The 20,689-nt window shown below is 38.7% G+C and overlaps 1 protein-coding gene across 1 annotated transcript in view; it reads right to left on the minus strand.

Annotated features, from left to right (window-relative positions):
- Positions 1–19,934, minus strand: part of HTR1E (5-hydroxytryptamine receptor 1E) — an 89,261-nt gene extending 69,327 nt beyond the window's left edge. Inside the window, exon 1 of the mRNA XM_004580407.2 lies at positions 19,647–19,934. The gene's annotated coding sequence lies outside the window, so the exon portion shown is untranslated. The remainder of the gene's footprint in view (positions 1–19,646) is intronic.
- Between the last annotated feature and the right edge of the window lie 755 nt (positions 19,935–20,689).

Consider the following 20,689-nt stretch of genomic DNA (forward strand, 5'->3'; position numbering starts at 1 on the left):
TTTCTAAGACATTGTAAATAAAATGGAAATGCTAAAATATTCAGAGAAGCTGACTAAGGAGATAGGCGAAGTAATTGTCATTGTAGTGAGTTGGTGGGAGCTCAAATACATGAGAGAATTTCTTAAAGGTTAAAGGTAGGAAGGAAAATGATTGTGTAAAGAAGAGAACTCATCCTAAATTCTGGGCTTTGATTTTGACAGTGTTTCACAAAAACACAGATTGTCTTAGCCAGCTTCTACAGTAATAAGAAACTCCAGATGTTCTAATAAATAAAGGTTATTCTACATATGCATTAAGAGAAAATATTTACTTTCATTGCCTTTTTGGGAGATTAAAATAAAATATTGTTCAAGCAGTCACCTCAGGAGGAAGGAAATGATTGCTCTTGAACAAAGTTGATTGCCCATTGTTATTGAAAGGTGCAATGTCAGCTATACTTCAACAAATTTCCTCCCAGGCTGATGCGTCAGTTATTTCAGAATGTCCCTAAACATCTGCTGCTAAAGAGTCTTACATTTTGCTGGGTACCAAAGGTTTGTTGGATTTCGGAATCTGGCTGTTTCAATAATGGTGCCAAACTGCATGTTTTTTTTTTTTTTAACATACTGGTTACTCAAAACCATGTCAATTCCATAATATTGCAAACTGCTGTTGATGTTATATTGGGACTTTTAATTGACTGGGATGATATTCTACCAGCTCTAACTTCGGACCAGAAATGGTCTCCCCAAGAAACTGTTCAACCCATCTGGACAATACGTAGCTGGACTCTATGCTTGGTATATGTTTGCAAACTGCATGTTGTTTTATACACTTACCAATGAGGGTGGCTTGGACTAGAATCCAGCCATTTTATCCAGTGAAAACCAATGAAGAATTGAACAAAGAAACAAAATCAACCTTACAGTTGACTCTACAATCAACTGTAACACAACTTATGGCCAAATAATGTAACAAGAATATTTATATAGCTTTATCATTTTATTCTTAGAAGACCCTGATGTTGACAGTTGTATTTATATTTTAAAACAGAAAATAATGCAAAAATGTAAATGGCAAATGCAATTAATATGGCAAGCAAGCAGCAAATCAGCTCTGACTTAAAAAATGTATTTTAGCAATGTTTCACTTTTAATACACTTGATTTTTATAATGCATAGATTGTCTCACTTTGGCTTATGTACACTCATATGTACTATATTCTGCTATTTAAAGCACTGCTTTAGGGGCTGGTATTACAATGAATCAGGCTAAGCCACCACCTGCAATGTTGGCATTCTACATGGGCTCCAGTTTGTGTCCCAGCTGCTCCACTTCTGCAAATGTGCCTGGGAAAATAGAAGAAGATTGCCCAATTACTTGAATCCCTGCCACCCATTTGGGAGACCTGGATTATATTTCTGGCTCCTGGCTTCTTCCTGACCGCCCTGTCATAGCAGAAGCGAACCGGTGGGTGGAAAACCACTCACTCTTTCCCCTGAGTCAATTTGGTAATTTTGCCTTTCGAATAATAAATAAATAATTTATTTGCATGAACAAATACATCTTCCAAAATAGTATTAGTTTAAAGATTGAATGCCAGATTGTTTATAGCTATGTAGCAAATCAACAATTCAAAACAACAGACATATTGTCTCAGTTTCTGAGTATGGTTTAACTGACTCCTGTGCATAAAATCTCACAAGGTGGGAGAACAAAGCTCCATATGGTCACTTACAGTTCCAAGGTGGAATTTATTATCTACACTATGGTATTGGACACAAGATGAACTGTGAAAACTTATCTCACTACCAAGTATCTGTGAGAAAAGCTCCATTTGTTCAAATGGACTGAACATTTTACTGTTCTTAATGTGTTGGCACATATAGATATGGTTTCATTTGATTGTGGTAAAAAAAGAAAAAAAATTTTGAACAGCAGGAAAACTTGACAGAGAGGTGGACCTGCTTGTCCTACAACTGGGTAGCACCAAGCACAAGATAATCTACAAGGAACTCACCTCCTCTGTAGAAAATGCTCAAGGATGTCAGCCAGAGACACTCTCTGCTTTGGTAAGATTGGATGGCAAATTTAATAGTTGCTGTACCTCTAAATAGTGGAGGAAAGCATGGTGGATTTGTAGATTTTGCTCTGTTTTACACTGTGCTCATTTCTAAGATGCATCCTGTCATGGAGCTCTTGACTATACCTCTCAATAAGGCTGTCCCCATTATAAGGGGAAAAATCAATTTTAAAGTCTGCTGTACATGAAATTTTAATTCCACTAAGTGTTACATCTAACATTTCTATAAGAACAAAGAATTTATAGGCACTTTGGATTCAGAAGGAATAAAAGAAATTATAAGTTTGCTTTCACTTGTAGTTGCATTTCCTACACACTGATTTGGTGTTAGAATATTTATTTCATTTGCAGAATTGAGTTTTTTTCACTAACCGTTGTGATAGAAATCACTCCTAGGCCTCTCAGAAGATTCCCACACTGCTTATTAATTTTTTAAAAACATTTTTTATGTATCTTTATTGGAAAATCAGATATACAGAGAGGAGGAGAGACAGAGAGGAACACCTCCCATCTGCTGATTCACATCCCAAGCCGCAATGGAAGGAGCTGAGCCAATCTGAAGCCGGCAACCTCCTCCCAGTCTCCCATGTGGGTGCAGGGTTCCAAGACTTTGGACTCTCCTCGACTGCTTTCCCAGTCTAAGGGAAGGGAGTTGGATGGGAAGTGGGGCCGCTGGGACACTAACCGGTGCCCAAGGAGGATTCTGGTGTGTGCCAGGCGAGGATTTTAGCCACTAGGCTACTATACTGGGCTCTCCTACACTGCCATTTATTGTAGGGAGTTCTCCCAGCAACTACATATCTACTCTGCTGCCTTTCATGGAGATATTTTAGATGGATCAGTGAATCACTGCCTGACGACTGAGGCAATAGTCTTCTGACCTTAGAATTTATGGTAAATTTAAAACTGATGCTGACGGACAGGGTTAAGTTGTTGGAGTGGATCTCCTGGGGCAATTGTGTGCAGTCCTTTCTTGTCTTACCCACATATAACCACCAGGAAGAAGAAAGTAATAGATCAAAAGTTATTTGTTTTAGATACAGTAGCAGAGCAAGGGGCCATATGATCTGAAGCAGATAATCTGAATAAAAATAGTCCATCTAGGCTGTCACTTCACAGTTTTCAGTTGCTGCTCCTGGCTGTTTACCTTCTGGTTGGACTCAATGAACTCTTGCATAAATTTTGACTCTGAATCTCAGAAGTTTATCACTTCCTCAATTATTGTAAGGAACTCGGTGCATGTGCCTGGTTTAGTATCCTGGATGTCAAGAGCCCTGTGACCAAGTTCCTCCCAACACTCACATTCTTTGTACTACTTGACGGCCTGTCAACTTCCAGGGTTTGAGAACACATTAGATCATCTGGCTTGTAAGTTACCAGACAATTATGTGCCAATTTATGAGCTAATCTCAGCAAAGACCAATTCAGATGAACTATGTCAGAAAAACTTACCCAGCTTATTTCCAAAAAGGATGATATTTTATGTCATTACACTTTGTGGTAATTTGTTATGAAAAAATTGACATTTACCTGAACCTTTCCAGTTAATACACCCTGGCATATTTTTCTTGAAGTTATCTTGGAATATGAGATTTTGTAAATGGATATTCTCTAGTGGAAGAAAAAAAGTGGACTTTTGATCACCACGAACAATAATCAGCTCAAAAAAGATTAAAGATATCAATGTGAGACCTGATACTCTGGAACCATTGAAGGAGGATAAGTGTTTAGGACATTGGACTCGGCAGGAATGCATTTTTAAATGAGATACCAAAAGCACCATGATTTCACTCATATGTGAAATATGAAATGGTTGATTTGATATATGTTAACAGTATAATTTTGGTTTCCATAGAATGTGTGGTATGGTGTTGGAGGCAGGGAAAAAGCAAGGTTGATTAATAGGTAGTAAGTTATAGATAGGTAGGAATAGTAAGTTTTTCTAAGAAAAAACGAGATGAAAGAATTTTAAAATTTCTTTTACCATAAACCAGGGTAGGGGGCGGGCCTGGTGGAGGTTATTGTGGGTCGCTCTGACTAGGCTCCAGCTCCCACTGGTTTATGTGAGGGCCGAGTGTGTGCTGGGCAGAACCAGACTGGATTGCAACACCCATTGATTCCAGTGGAAGACAGGGCTGGAAACAGAACTGACCCAGTAATTGCAACCACCAGCTGATTGGGGCGATGGACTGTGCCAGGCCCTGTGTTTGCTAGTACATACAAGAATCTGGTCTGGGAACACCTCAGACAAAGTTTCTTTGGGGATCCCCCCAATTGAACTGCTGGACTCAAATCCCTAACCATGAAAAGACATAGGACAGAACAAATCAGTCAACTATCCAGCCATATGTTGGCAGTCAAAAACTGGGCGAACAGAGACTCTAAGATGGACTATGTCAATCAGTGGATTCTTCAACGACCTCAGTGTGCTTGGAGTGGTGAGATTGGCAGCAATTCATAACTGTTGAACTATCAAAACCACTTGAGTAAGACCCTCGGAGCATGTCCCACATCAGGGACCTGGGGTGGGTGGGAGACTGGGTGGGCCCTCTCCCTTAATATCCCCTTTTGCCTCAGATACATGAAGGAAACAATGTGGAATAACAGTCTTACCCTTGAACCTTTTACCCTAATTAACTATGTAAAGGTTGTCAAAAATATAATAAAAAGAAAAAAAATTTCTTTTCTCATAACTAAATGTTAAATATTTAAGAGCACATATATGTTTTGCGTCATTGGGTAATGCACACTGTATATATCCATAGCAACACTGCATAAAATGTACATTTTTAAAGTCTCAGCTAAAAATAAAATAAAATTTTAAAAATACAAAATTACCATGAAATGGAGTCAGTACTCTCAACATACTTTTCCCCCTAAGCTCACTTGAAGTGTGTGGTTTTGTATCTCTATTCATTTTTTTCTGTAACTGGATTTTAACTAAGAGAGAAATTATGTCAATAGAGAGGACTGCAGTAACAGAGTTACAGAGGGAAGATGGGAATAGTTGGCTCAATCAGGCAGGGCAGCATGCAGAAAGTTTAACCATACCTGTATTACAGAGTAGTCAGTCCCTGGATTAAAGAAGGAACAAGCCTGAGAGCAGTGGGTGCCCATAATGAAGGTTTTTACTACCTTTACCTTGTAAACTTTGTCTTATGGAGGCGTTTTAGCCACATGCACTCAGACAAATCAAAAGGCCGTCTGGGGAGAAGTTGGGTTGTGACAAGGGGGAAGAGAAGGGCTGAAGACAAAAAGCCATTGGGTTCTAGGCTGTCCGTATATACTGAGGAACTGGATATAGCTTTTGAATCCTATAAAAATCCGGGCACTTTTTAATAAATTCTTTGTATGATTAAGCTGATTTCAAGCAGAAATCTGTTATTTGTAATCAAGAAATCTTTAACTAAAGAAAATTCATATCTGTGTGGAGGTAGTTACAATGGTTGGAAGGCTATTTACCAGTGGCTGGCTGCTTCTAGTTTTCAGTTTCCTTTCTGGAACTGATAGATTTAGCCAATCTTGGAGGGAGAGAGGCCAAGTGTCATCTGACAATTGAAATTCAGGCGACATGCTTGCTTGTATTATTCCATGTTATATTAAAGAACAAGAACACTTTTCAATTTCTTAAGGTATATTTAAATAGACATATCCAATATTTTTTCTTTAGTGAATTAAATTTTGAATCTATTCTTCATCAAAATATGGCATTTAAAAATGAGTATATTATTAGCCAAAACACAAATGTGTTCAAAGAGGAGTCTCATCTACTAAAAATATCATATCTGCTGAACAACCTGTGTTCTTTCCTCTTGGTTTTTCTCTTGTGTTCATTGCTGTAGAGTTTTTAAGTCAGTTAAGCTACAGATTCATCTAGGAAATGAAAAGTTGTAACTTTTAAAGAAAAAAAAAAACACTTATCAAGCTAGATTTAATGATGATGAGTACAGATTAGTTAGAATGGAATACTATTTAGTTTCTTAATTTGGAGTCCAGGCCAAAAAGACAAATTGAAGAGAAAAACAAAGTCTGTATTGGTGAAGCACATAGGTAAGGGATAATAAGAATTTCAGGTTACTGTGATATGTGGAGAGAAGAAAATGCACCCAAACAAATAATGCATCTTACCATTACAATTAGGAAGGAATTAATCTTTAGTAGGGATCCTTATTAGTCAAAGTAGCCCTTGAGCTGATTAGTTTTGTCTGAGTTATAAACATCTTGGTCCCTTTGATTATTATAAGGACTCATGGTGGAATCTGAAGGAATATCAATGACTACTAAAATTGTTATGACAAAGAAGGCTTTCCAATGAACCATGGTACTCTCATTCCAAAATGAATGGTGAAAAATTGGAGCATAGGATGGATGAAAAGCCATGAATACATGGACATTACTGTTATTACCTATGGAGCTTATTAACCTTGGAGAATGGATGAAGCTTAATTTATTTAAAAAATATATTGTCTCCTTTTTATGTGAGAGAGCGAGACACTGATGCTTCCATCTGCTAGTTCACTGCATAAATGTCCTCAAGAGGTCGGGCTGAGTCCGGCTGACCTCCATCCAGGTCTCCACGATGGTGATGGTCCCAAACTCTTAAATATCATGTGATGCTCCTGAGGTTTCACCTTAGAAGGAAGCCAGATGGAAAGCAGAGCAGTCAAGAGTCAAACTAGGAACTCCAATAGAGGACGTAGGTATTCCAGGCAGCGAATTAACTGTTCTTTCAAACATTCACCTCAGCTTAATCTCAGTGAGGAATAACAGGTTTGAAAAATTATCTGCAAGTTGTCCTTTCAATAGGTTTTTGGGTTATTCCAGCGTTTAGGACAATTTTTCACTGCTTTTAAAACCCGAAAGATACTTACAATAAGTCCAGTCTGATGTGTTCATTTACAAAATGACAAAACTGAGGCCTTAAATGATTTGGTAATCTGCCCATGGTTCCAAAGCCAATTCAACAAAATGTAGAGCCAATAATAAAGCAGGCTTCACTTTCGAATAGTGTTTGGAAATATTTTTGAACGGCATTGTGTGCACTATCTCATGTGGATTCTCACTATCCTATCAGGCTTGTATTCTCATTATACAGCGCTACGATGGTCATTTTGCAGATGAGAAAACTAAGACAGGGAGTCATTGGGTGCCTTGCTCAATGTTTCATGGTTTAGCAGTACTTCTGTATGAAATCTGATTTGATTATTCCAAGCTCAGGCTCTCACTCAAAACTCTGCCACACACGGTCCCATCTCATTCACATTCCTCCTTGCATTCCCTTTCTATACATATTTTGTAAGAACCTTGTGGAAAAGCTCTCTACAAAAGGAATAATTTGTATTTAAATGAAAAGCAATGTAACTACCTAAAAATCTTCTTTAATAATAGAAACTGGAAAGCAGCCTGGATTGAAAAAATCTGATATTAAACATCAGGTGACTTTTTCAAGTAAGACAGTGGGGTTTTGCTATACTTCAATGGAATAAATTGATTCTTAATATTTAACAATGATTATGAACTTGAATATAATATTCTTAGTCAGAAAGCGTTTTATTCACTGTGTATTTAGGTATTAGACTAATTTCCAATGGAAAAATTCATTAGACAGCTGTGTATTCATCTGCCATATGCCACACTTTGTGTGAGCCAGACATGATAAAATCTGATTTACATTTGGTGGAAACCAGCTGCCTCCTCCAGTGAACACATTTACTCTGTACTGGGTAATAGGAGCATGCTCACTAAGAGCCTAATGATTTGAGCATTCTGCAAAAAGCAACTGATTATCGTGGAAGATATATTTTCTTCAAAAGATGAAATGCTATGAAAAATCAAAGTATGTATATATTTTGGCTATTTATTATGATAACATGTATTTTAACTTTCACAAAAAAATGTAAAATAAATCCAAGTTATTAGAACAAAAAAATAAGGCTTTAGTTGGAGGTTGTAATAATCTGCAGTCCTAACAGAAGGGGCTTGTCATTTCTAGTAACATTAACCTATTTTGTGGGCTTCAGACTGACTTCATCAGTTTTGATATAAATATTCAAACATGTGGGCATAAACCTTCCAAAAGTTTGCTGATAACATTTCTGTTGTAAGGACAGTATTCTGCTTAACTGTTGAAAGAAAACAATGAACACAGAAGACAGGAAATCTAGCCAAATAGATGCATGAGTGAAATAGATCATTTACCCTCTTGTTTTTCATTTCCTACCTTCAAAATAGCAACAGTACTGGCAGCAGAAACAGAATTAGGTGGCACTTAAGAAGTGCCAGGCACTCTTCTAAGCATTTTTCACATATTGACTTATTTAACTCTTCAAAAACCTTTGTGATGTTAATAGTATCTTTGCTTTGTAAGTAGGGAAGTTGACTTGTGGAGAGGTCATGCACCTTTCCCTCAAATACCCTGTGAATGTTGAAAGTAGGATTTTTCTCTGAAATCTGTTTGAACCAACAACCCATAAGTTTGAAAGTATATATTTACACTTTATAGCTTTAGATAGTCCTAATCACGACTTTATTATTGAAGGGTGTGGAATTCCTGGATTGGTGAAGACATCCTTTTAACTTTGCTTAAGCAGGAAAGAAAACTTACTTGCTTGTGAATTTCAGTGTCCAGGGAAGATCAGGCAGAAGTAAAACCAGAAATACAGACAATATGATCCAGAAACTTTATCCATCTTTTGGCTTTTTTCTTTACACCAGGTTTTATCCTCTGAAGGCTTTGCTTTTCTGGAAGTCCCAATATTTCTAGGTATTCACATCCAATCTCAAATATCCTAAGCCAGTATGGAGGATGGCACCTGTAAACCTCTGAACTGAGTTTCATTGATTCTAACATGTCTGTCCTGGCTCGTGAGCTATCCTTGAACTTATCACTGTGGCCAAGAGAACAGATGTTTTTTCTGGCCTGTGTGGCAAGTAAGTCTAGGATCCAATAGTATATCCCGTTTGATCTAAACGTTATGTATGGGGTGACAATGAAGATATGTGGTTCCTCAAGAAAAATCAGGGCACTGTCACCAGAGAAGGAAGATGGAAACTGGGCAGGCAAAAATCAACAGATGGTGACTCCAATTAGACTGTTACTTTAGTAATTTCGAGCTCGCCAAGCCTATAAATTTTTGCCAATGGAGTGTGGGAGGAAGTGATAGAGACGAGGGAAGAAAAGGCTTTGGTATGTTACAAATTCTATCCAAATCTTATTTCCTCCTAATGACTTCAATGACTCCAGAAGTTTTAATAAATAGAGTAATGAAGGACAGATTTAGGTAAATTTTTTTTGGTATACTTTTATAATATTGAAATACTAGTGTCTACCTAAAAGTCCAATAATAATGATTGATTAAATACATTAGGGTATAACCTTACAGCAAAATACTATGTGCTAATATTTTCAAACAATGAAGGCTATTTAATTGCATCTGAAAGTGTTAAAAATTTAATCTTAACTGGAAAAACTGGGATATAAGAAAATCCAAAGCATGCTCCTGATTTTACTGAAAAAAGAAATATGCTTAACTGCAGAAAGGAAAAGCTTTGGGCTAGAAATAACAGAGGTATAAATAGTGACTAAATCTTGGTGGTGGCAATATGATCATTTAAGTCTATTTTTTTTAAAGATTTATTTATTTTAATTGTAAAATCAGATATACAGAAGAGGAGAGACAAAGATCTTCCATCCAATAATTCACTTCCCAGGTTACCTCTACGGCTGGTACTGTGCCGATCTGAAGCCAGGATCCAGGAACTTCTTCCAGGTCTCCCATGTGGGTTCAGGACCCCAAAGCTTTAGGTCATCCTGGACTGCTTTCCCAGGCCACAAGCAGGGAGCTGGTTGGGAAGTGGGGCTGCCGGGATTAGAACCGGCACCCATATGGGATCCTGGTGTCTTCAAGGCAAGGATTTTAACTGCTAGGACATTGTGCCGGGTCCATTAAGTCTATTTTTAAATAAATAACTTTAAACATTTTATTTTAGAACAATTTAAATTTACAAAACATATTTGTGTGTGAGAGATAGTAATGCAATGATATTTCAAATGATCTTTATGCTAGTTTTCTCACTAATGTCTCATGGTAGCATCTTTGTTATGTTAATGAATCACATTAGCTTCCCATACTTTTTAAATTCAAAAATGTTTACCCTTTTATTCCTGATAGCCTCTAGGAATCAACAGTTTGCAGTAGGTTTCACACATAAGGAACAACATGACTTTCTGTGACTGGTTTAATTCACTCAACGTGCTATCCTCTATTTCCATTCATTTTAGTTCAAGTGGCTGGCTTTAATTCTTTTTATAAATGAACAATATTACACCATGATTTCTTTGTAGTTATCTGCATTTCCAAATTTTCAACAGTGTATATATAATATTTTTATGAGCAAAAATGGACCTTAAAATAGCCAAATAGAAACACAAAATTATTCATTTGTATCTGGCAAACTTACGTCAGTTTACAGGGAGAGAATAAATGAAAGCAGACAACAAAAGAGTCAATTAAGAAAGCACTTTTTTGAGATAATCAAGAGTTGGCTATATTTGCTCTTGTTTTAACAACTATGAAGTTTGATTATATGCTAGAAGAATATTTTTACAGCTGTGCCCAATTTAAGAGTACTTTATACAATGTCAGGAAATTTCAGCTATTAAGATTGAAATAATTATATTATAAAATACCAATTATATTACACCATCACATGTACATTATAATCTGTTAGCTATATGGGTACCCTATACATTTCAAGTATGGGTCAGTTTCCAAAGATCATATTTGCATGCCACTTTCCAGGGGTGCATATGTAATGTATCTAACAAGGTAAGACTAAACCTCATAAAATTATTATGGAAATTGGGAATAGCCAGATTTGATGCACACAATTAAAATGTAACTGAAAATGTTACAACTATTTAGTTCAGTTTTTAACAAAGGATCTAAGAGCAGTAGCTGAAATTACAATCATCTTCATCAGTGTTATTGTCAATATTATCACCATTTCTTTAAATTTTAGCAAAATTGTACAGATATATAAATCTCATGTCATCCTGATCAGACTTATTTTTATCACTCTTATTAGAGAATGAAGGCATGCAACAAGTTTTTGCAAGGTCATATACTGATAAGACACAGTATTCAGATTTCTTATCGTTGTTTGCTGTTTTATCAATACCTTTAATACAGAATTAGATACTCAACATTAATAAAACTAATGGAATCCTAATTTTTGCATAAGCCTTATATTTAAAACTTCTACACAGATCATTCAATTTCAGAATAAGAGCACCCACTGACAGTAAATAAAGTCCTTATCAAACAGCTGTTCATGTACCATCATGTTGTCACAGGAAACTTCCAGAATGGTCTCAGTGATATGCATTCTCCTGGCATTCGTGTTCTTGTGTCATTATTTATGTCTTTGCAAGGTTTCTACCCTTTTAGCATGGGCGAAACTAAGTGATTTCTTTTTAGTGATTGCAGTAAAAGTAATCAGATTACATTTCTGATATTACATTACAAAAAGACCATGATTTGTTTTCATTTTGGAATCCCTCATTTCTCAACCCTTACTCTAACAAAGCAAATTATAACACCTGGGACCAAAAAGTTGTGTTACATGCATGGAAAGGGCTGCACTTGGCAAAAAACTAGTGTCTCCAGCTAACAGCCACATGAGTGAGCTTAGAAGTCTACCTTTCTTCAGTTGAACCTTGAAACATTTGTAGTCCTGACTGACACATCGATTGTGTCCTTTAGGATCCTCAGCCGGAGAACCTAGTGAAATTATGCCCTGTTTCCTGACCTATATGAACTATAAGAAAAAATATACATTTTTTTTGTTTTAAGTTACTAGGTTTTGGAGTAATCAGTTTGTAACTGATAATCACTATGCATATTTATTCTTCCTAACTGTCCAATGAGAGAGTATTATTTTGCCAGCCTAATCAGTGAGGAAATGGAGAATTAATGAGCTGAAATGATTTTCCCAAAGGCAAACATTTAGTAAGTTGCAAAACTAATACACAGGCCTGGCTCATGGGAATGCAGTTGGACTTCACACAGATAATAATACATTCCATTAGCATAATCTGATTTGTGAAACTTCCTTAATGGATTCATCTGGATTGATAAGGTGTTCCCCATCTTAATGATGATAGACTATGCAGCTCACACAGTTGAGAGGATGGAGCATTAATCCAGGCCCCCATGATCTTAAGTCTCTGTTCCGTGGCTTTTCATCCTTAGACTCATCTTTAATTTTATACTAAGCAGACAAAACACAAGCTACAAATGCCACATATTTTATTCTTACAATGTGTAGAAATCACAACAACAATATTATTAAAGAATAGTTTTTTACAACAAGGACACCCTTATCAAATAATAAATATAATGAAAAATTCGGAATATATATTGAATTTCATTAACTTTTGGATGCTTTCTGAGATATTGACCCATTGATGTAATGTTCTTACTCATTTGGTAAGGAATTTGATAGTATTTGAGAGTAAGTTCTGTTATTTTTTTGTTTCTTTAGCTGTAATGAACACTTTTTGTTCTGTACTTTCTGCTTCTCAAGGTGTGTTCTGCAGACCAGCAACATTAGCTTTCCCTGAGGAGTTTGCTGGGAATGCAAATTCTTGGCCTCACCCATCCTCCTAATAAAAGCTTCAGGAATCTTAGGTTTAACATGTTTTCCAGGTGATTCTTTTGCACACTAAAGTTTGAGAGACATCTGTATAGCATGCAGAAATTATGTGACTGTCTGGATATAGAGCAACTCTAAGTGGAACACCTGCAGTACATACTCAAAGCACAGTCTTCTGCCACTATAAAGGAAGGAGCTGACATAGACTCAAAGTTAGGAAATTCAGTTACTAGAGAAGGTATCACTAAAGGTTACTCTCTGGAGTTTGAGGTCACACTTGCCTGAAGACAGAGTTTAGGAATTAAGAGAGAACGACTTCTTGTCAGTAGGTCAGGGTGATAGAATTTAGCTGGATACATTTTCCTTGTTTTCCATAAGGCCAGAACCACACATTCCACAAAATTAAAGTCAATATTATTTCTCCAGATAATGAAGATCATAATTTGAAATAATAACTACCATTTCTTCATAGCCTTTGCAATCACACCCTTTCAATACATTGATAAGGCAAAGCTTGTTACTGTCATTTAAAATACGGGTAAACTGAGATACGAATAACTTATTTTGGGTTATAAGAACAAAGTGAAGGGAGAAATCTAATTACAATCACGAGAACAAATTAGGAAATGTGAATAAAACATTATAGAAAACTAACACAATTATATCAGATAGCTATTGACATTTTTTAAAAGCTCATGATTGTTTTATAATTATACCTTTGCACACACTAAAACTGTTTCTGAAAAAGAGGCCAAAGGAAAAGAAAGATAAAATTGTACCCAGGATTAGAGTTGGAATGGGTACAGAAAATAGTGACCATGTATATTCTAGGCCATAGAAGCTAGGTGGTATGGTTCCTGACAGGAATTCACGGAGTATGGCTGTGGCAAAGCTGAGGGCAACAGCCCCATCACTGAAGGCGAAGACAGAATGAATCATGAGCTCAGAGGCTGCTGTGTCTGAAATGAGACAAAGGAGTTTTCCAGCAGAAAACGCCGGGAGGTTCTTCAAGCTGACAGGTATCAATTAGCTTCTTTTCAAAAGCAGACAACATAAAATCTCTTGGCATCACACTGTGTTACCAAGTTGACTATGCAGAGATACAGGGGAGAGTTTCATGAACAATTCTGTCATCTATCAGCTGCCATGAAGATCTAATCATGAAAGAGCAATGATAGTAACAGATGCCAACATCACATACACACTTTTACTCTTTGATGTATGCTGTAAAATGTTCCTGTTGAATAACATTGGCAATAATTCCTTCTCTACCTTCTTTTTTCATCAAGAAGTAAATTTACAGATTCCTGCCTACCATCCATATTGGATGGTTGGAGTGATATATTTACTTGCCATAATGGGTGAAATGAAATATTAAAGGGGAAATGAATGACATGTTATTTATAATAATAATAATGGTAATAATAAGAGTAATAACAATATAATAGTTCTTCAGTGGCTTGGAATTTGGATACAATGAAATACATCAGTGAAGATCTCAGAGCTGAATGGATCCTACAAAGTTATCCAGTTTAATTCTCTGTTTAAACCCTTAAAGAAATATCCCAAAATGGATACAGAGATATATTACTGATATCTATTCTTCAAGAAAAATCTTATAGTTCCAGTTGTAAGTAAGCACTGTCAGAGCAACCTAAAGTTTATAGCACTTTAAGCAGTACTCCCAGCTGCAGAGTTCTGCATCATGTTGGGTGCTACCATAGCCTAAGTGAAGGCTTAGCTGTCTCAGAGACCACTGCACCCCATGTATTCTGCAGAAGCATGTTTGGTTGAGCCTCAGGGTAACCAGTCAAGTGTGCCATGTTAACAATGGCAAACATTAGTTGGCATGTATGCTGAAGCAGTTAAAGAAGTGCTGTGGGCTTTGGTGAATATTTTCTAGACCATAATTAAAGGCTAGTTGTCAATAACATGTCCCCCTCAAGATTTACTGACATTGGGGTTGTTACTCTAGTTACTCGCTTTTCAGTAACCAATTATATCTGGATTCAAAATATATTCTTGTAAGCCATAGAACTCCATATTACCTGTTTCACTATATTTAAACTTCCTCATTACAAAATCCTATTTTTCACAAAACTACATGTTACTGATGATTCAATAACCGCTAATAGAGAAAACTTGGAAAAATCATATTTTAGGCCTCTTGGATAGACAGGGTGCTCCCTGGTTTTCCCATACTGAAAATTTTAACTTGAGTCTGTGTCTTATTTCATGCATTGTCGTTCGTCTTTCGGTTCAACCCAACACTTTGTTGTGTTGGATCCGGCAGTCTCACTCAAGATCACGTCCTTCCTATGCAGATTATAGCCAATGACCAATGGAGGACAGGGTTAGAAAGTTCAGCTATCTTGATCCAAGTTGGGACAGTCATGAGGGAGCATTTTAGCTCAGAAGTTGAATGAGTCTGCTGTTGGGTCCATTTTGATGTTCATCTTCTCTGTCTGTTTAGTCCTGCTTCCTTCCCTGCTTCTGGTGTGGTCTCTAAGGATGTTTGAGGACAAAGCACTCTGAAATTCAGAGTGCTTTCTAGTGAATCTAGCCTGTTTCATGCTCCTAAAATCATTGCCTGATCACATTCCTTAGGACACACTACATGGAAGTCTAATTCTATTTTCAAGTAAAGTTTAAAAATTCTTCATGAAGCAGTAGAATCTGCTCTCCACAATTTTGTTAACTGGGTCTGTTTTTCTAAGCCATTCAGATTTTGACTAGCTCCTTCACAGTCTACTTTTCCTGTCCCCATACACTAGACTAGAACGTAAAGCCAAATTTTAGCTGATTCATCATCACCTCCTTCTTTGTTGTGATCGTGCTGCTGAGAGAAGAGAAAATTGAAGTGAAAAGCAAATGATTCATAGGCCAACAGTTCAGGAATATGGAATTCATGTTCCTTTTTAGGAGACTACCTCTTTATCATTTGGGATGTCACAGGAAGAAGAGATTTGGTAGGAGCCAGGGAAGAAAAAAAAGATGCACTGCTTTGTAGCTGAAGCACAGGCTTGGAAACACCTTAGGCAATTCTTTTAATCTTCCTCACAACCAATAAACAGGGTATAACTAACTGACTCTCATGTTCTTGGGCTTGGTGAAAGGAAACATTAACACCAGGTTTAGAGACCTGGGAGTTTCTAAATCTTTTGGCTCAGCATGCTAATCTTCTACCCTGTGGTGTCAGCATTCCCTATGAGCACCAATTTGTGTCCCTGCTGTTCCACTTTCAATCCAGCTCTCTGCTTATGGGCCAGGAAAACAGCAGAGGAAGGCCCAAGTCCTTGGGCCCCAGCGTCCATGTGGGTGACCCAGAGGAAGCTCCTGGTTCCCAGCTTCAGATCAGCTCAGCTCTGGCCACTGTGGTTATTTAGGGGGTGAACCAGCAGATGGAAGACAGTTTGCATTCATCTGGTTTTTTATTTCCTCTGCAGCATGTGCCTGCTGTGATTGTCTTGATTTAGGTTTCTCATTGTTGCAGCTGTCTCAACTGGATCCATTTCCTTCAGCTCCGTATTACAACCAGAGTGAGGTATCACATGAAACTAATGATCTTGGTGAACAGCTTAACATGCTATAATAAACCATTGTTGTTTTTGCAAGAACCTGGAAATAACCTAAATGTTTATAAATGTTAGAATACACAATTAAATTGTAGCATGTTCATTCAACACAATGATACAAAATAATGAGTAGTACACAACATGCCACATAACCATCTACATGAATGGTTATCCTGAATATTGAGCCAAATAATAGCAGAAATTACACTTTATGAAATAAATGCAAATATAACTCAAAACAACCTATGATGCTTGAAGGCAGTAGTAGGTATGTATAGGAACTAGGTTGAAATAATGAACTGGTGAAAAACAGGAAAGAAACATGTACAGGTTGACATTCCACTCTTATTGTGGTGGTGGTGATTTGCAAAGATATTTTCACACTAGGAAATGTTCAAGAACTTAACATTTATATAGCCAACCCTGTAAAAAGTCACTCTTCTGTTCCCAAACCAAGGGACTTCTTCCTTTCTCTGTTTATTTATGTGTCCCTCCTCACTCTTACAGCTACTCATCTTGAATTTTTCTCTAATGTTCATGCAATTTCATAGGTATTAAAATGTTTAAGTGGAGACAAAAGGAGCAAAACTTCGGAGGTACAAGATGTTTCTTTACCTTGAGGTGGCCTTTCTATAATATGAGGTAAAAAACATGTTTCTCTTTGATAGTCAAGCTTTGAGCAATCCAAAGCTTTTCTTTTTTTTAATGTAAATAAGCCTTCAAAAAAGAGAAATCTTTCATATTAAGATCTTAGACTTAGATCTTAAACTTTTAAAGTAATACAGAAATAAAGTTCCAAATAAGCTCACAGAGAAACATGAAGAAAAAAATGACTTATGTTTAAAGGTCAGATTTAAGGAACTGGATGCTTGCTATCAGAAAATGACCTCAAATCCCAGGTCTCAAGGTTTTTTTTCAAAGGGATCTGTCCGTAATTTGAAGCTTTGGTTTGTTTTTATTGGTGGTGGGATGGGGTAAATTGCTCAGAGTTTAAGCCAGGTGGAAACAAGGTGATGTTAGTGATGTTAGAGTATCTAACTTCTTTCTCTGACAGTAATCCCACCAGACAGCAAGGAATACCAATAGTGTCATGTGACCACACACACACACACACACTTTTTATATTTTGTCTTTTCCTAAATACCATCTCTGATAGTTCCTGACTTGCCTATTTTCCTTAAAAGGACAGCAATATGTTTACATGTTTAATGCTGACCAGGCATCCACACGAGAAAAGCAGAGCAAATGCCTTGAACTGACACTAGCGTGGCTAACAAAGGTGACATCAGGCTGAGGTGCGAGGGAGACTCTGGCTCATATCTTCCACTTGCACAAGAACTGATCTGTTCAGGAGCACATCCAGCAGCTCTTGATTTTGTATGTGTCCCAGGGAAAGGGGAAAGAATGAAAGCTTGGATTTACTAAGTATGTAATGTTGATTCCTTTGGCATTTTGAATTTATCAGTTAGATGGATGTATATTATCAATTTGAGTAGTGTTGAGTATTTTTTTTTAATTTAAAAAATAGTCTTTTCAGCTCTGGAAGTCTTCATGAAAGGAGCATGCATTTTTCTGAGAACCAGAGTGGTGGCTATGGTTTTAAAGCTCATTTTCAGGCCTGTCATTATAAGTTTCAATTTTTACAGATATCTATAGCAATCTTTGGGGACCCTCCAGCCTTGGTCGGATGATTATAACATAACAGCTAAATTCTATCAATGATGACAAATGAGGCTTTGAATGAGTTTCTCTTTGTAGCTCTCTCAGAGATGAAATAACTGGGTCAAAGTACTTCTCCCACTTCTGTGCAGCAGAATGGTTAGTTGTAAGGTGCTGTGCAATTTTAGAAACAAGTTGCAGACGTAAAATATAGTACAAAATTTGAGCAGAGTTCCATTTAGGAGGTCTGCTTCATTATCACAATTCTGTGGTTTGGAGGCTGGAGTTCTGAGAGAAAGAAAAAGACAGACACTAAGGGAAGCTGCAAACCCCTCTACTCATGTTTTTATTGAAGCCAAGGTAATTTCATTTGATTCAACAGCAAAACAAGTGCATCAGTAAGAGGAGAACAGATTAGCTCATACTCGCTTTATTTCAAAGATATTCCAAACACACTTCTTGTGAAAGTATCTGCACAGGGAGCCTAACCCAGGGCCTGCTTCCTCATGCACAGGGTTATAAGCCGAGAAAGCTCCTGACTCACATGGCTTTCCTCGATGCTTAAGAGTATGCACACTATGTTTGAATGTGTAACTGTGTATACATATATGTGTGTGTGTATATATGTGTATATAGATGTATGTGAATAAATATCTCTAGAAGCCATGTCGCTGTCAGGCCAGGAGCATATATTGCTTGGCATTCTGGGGAAGACAGAGAAGAATAGTAAAGGAGGTCTGAGTTACTTGTGAGTGTCCCCTCCTCACTTTCCTGCGTTTGATCACCATTCATCTCTCCTTCCAGGAAGGAGAGATTTGGAGCAGGAGGCAGGGAAGGGCAATAAGGAAAGTTAGGAAGACGCACCCTGGGATGCTAACACCTTCTACTCATCCTTCTAACTCAAGTACAAGCAGGTACAGTTAAACACAAGCTCCTTTACAAAATAGAACACGGGCAGAAACACGCCCCAAGCACCTATATTTTATCAATGCAAAATCACATAGGAACCTGTGATAAAAGCAGGCGCTGATTTCCTTTGGCCTCATCTCCCTTTCATTTTCACTATGTGGGGAACCAAGGTCCACTCGCAGTCCTGAGTGGAAATAGCTTAAGATCAAAGTTGCTGTCTTAACCGACACTTCAAAATCTTATTTTGTCATGGAAGAAAACCAGTCAGCTCATTACCTCCTCACCTGGGTATTTTGCTTCTCGGGACTGAACACATCATTATTTTCGGAGGGTGTGGGCAATCGCGCAGTCCTTTCTAATCAATCTGTTTTCAATCACTGCAGGCTTTGAAAGTACCTCCTGCTCCCGCGGTCCCCGTCTCCAGACAGCCTTCCACCAAGAGGTTTCTGCTCAAGACTGCCTACCCTTCTTCCCAGGTTCACTTAACCTTTAAGCCAGCTCAAATCTTTTGGCAGGAAAGCAGAACCCAGTTCCCCGAACCACGGTTATATACAATCTCCATACTCAGGTTCGCACATTTGGACAATTGTTCAAAAGGGAAACGCATTCCTACCAAGTCCAAAGGTCAAGTACAGAGCTCACCCCAAGTTCCCCTCCCCCCTCCCCACGCCCCGACTTCCCGCCTTCGTTTCTCACGGTAAGTCAAAGTACCCCCCTTCAGAGCTGGAGCTCCTGTGGTGAGATGGGGTGAGACGGAAGCCCCCACCAGTTGTGTGCCTCTCACCTTGTGCACGGTGCTTGCCGTCGCGTGGCCTGGGGCGAACTGGGGCGTCCCGCTGGCTCACAAGTCTCACTCGGAACCCGTTGCTTTTCCTCCCGTGTTTTCCAGAGCCCAGCTTCTCGCAACGCTTGGCTTTGGGGTACGCTGAGTCTCCAGGGCGCGGTCCCTTCCAGTGCCCTTGACACGCCAGTGCCCTGTGGGCTGCGAGGAGACCCGGCCAGTGAGCGCGGCGTGCGGGATGCTGGCGCTGCGCTGCGCGGCTGTGGGAGCCGGGCTGGAAGAGGAAGCCAGGGGGAGACGGGGAAACAGGAGGAGCAGGAGCGGGAGCAGGGGGCAGTCGCGCAGTACAGCCACCGGGGCAGCACTGAGCCAACAAGGGTGGGTGGGAGGAACAGGTGAGGCGGGTGCAATGCAGGCAGCGGCGGTGGAAGAGAGCTGGGGGTCAGAGCTCTGAGGTGATCTGGGCAGGCTCTGGCTGTAAAAGAGAAATCCTTGAGGTGATGGCGCACCCCCCACCCACCCACCCTGGCTCCTGCTAGCAAACACTAGAGGGCGGCGCTGTCCGTGGTAACAACTTGGCCAAGGGTATTGGGAGTGTGGGCATGGGTTTCACCCTCTGTGCCATTCCTTGGCTACAGCCCAGTCGAAGAAGGAGCCAACTGATGCACCGATGGTAGACTCTTTTCCGCTATTTCGTGGCAGGCCTGAGTTGGGGAAGAAGAGCGGAACTAGGCGACCCATCTAAACAAACCCTGAGAAGGTGACTAGACTTCCCTCAGAGAAGAGGGCAGAGGAGATCTAAGAAGGCGGGGAAGGTCGTGGAGGGTATTGGAGGTCGGGGTAAAGGTGTAGAGAAAGCTGAGGAAAGGAGATGGGCTGGGGGTAGGGTGGTCTGTGTTGAGAGGCCCTCTATGGTGGCTAAGCCTTATTTTTTTGGGGGGGGGGACTCTCTTGGAGGGGCTGAACTTTGTAGCTGGCAGATGATTTGGGGGTCCTTCTTAGAGTTCAAGAGTTATCCTTTCTGGGGCATGCTGGGAGGAGTTACC

The sequence above is a fragment of the Ochotona princeps genome, chromosome 1 (assembly GCF_030435755.1).
Source record: "Ochotona princeps isolate mOchPri1 chromosome 1, mOchPri1.hap1, whole genome shotgun sequence".
In the NCBI taxonomy this organism is placed as follows: Eukaryota; Metazoa; Chordata; class Mammalia; order Lagomorpha; family Ochotonidae; genus Ochotona; species Ochotona princeps.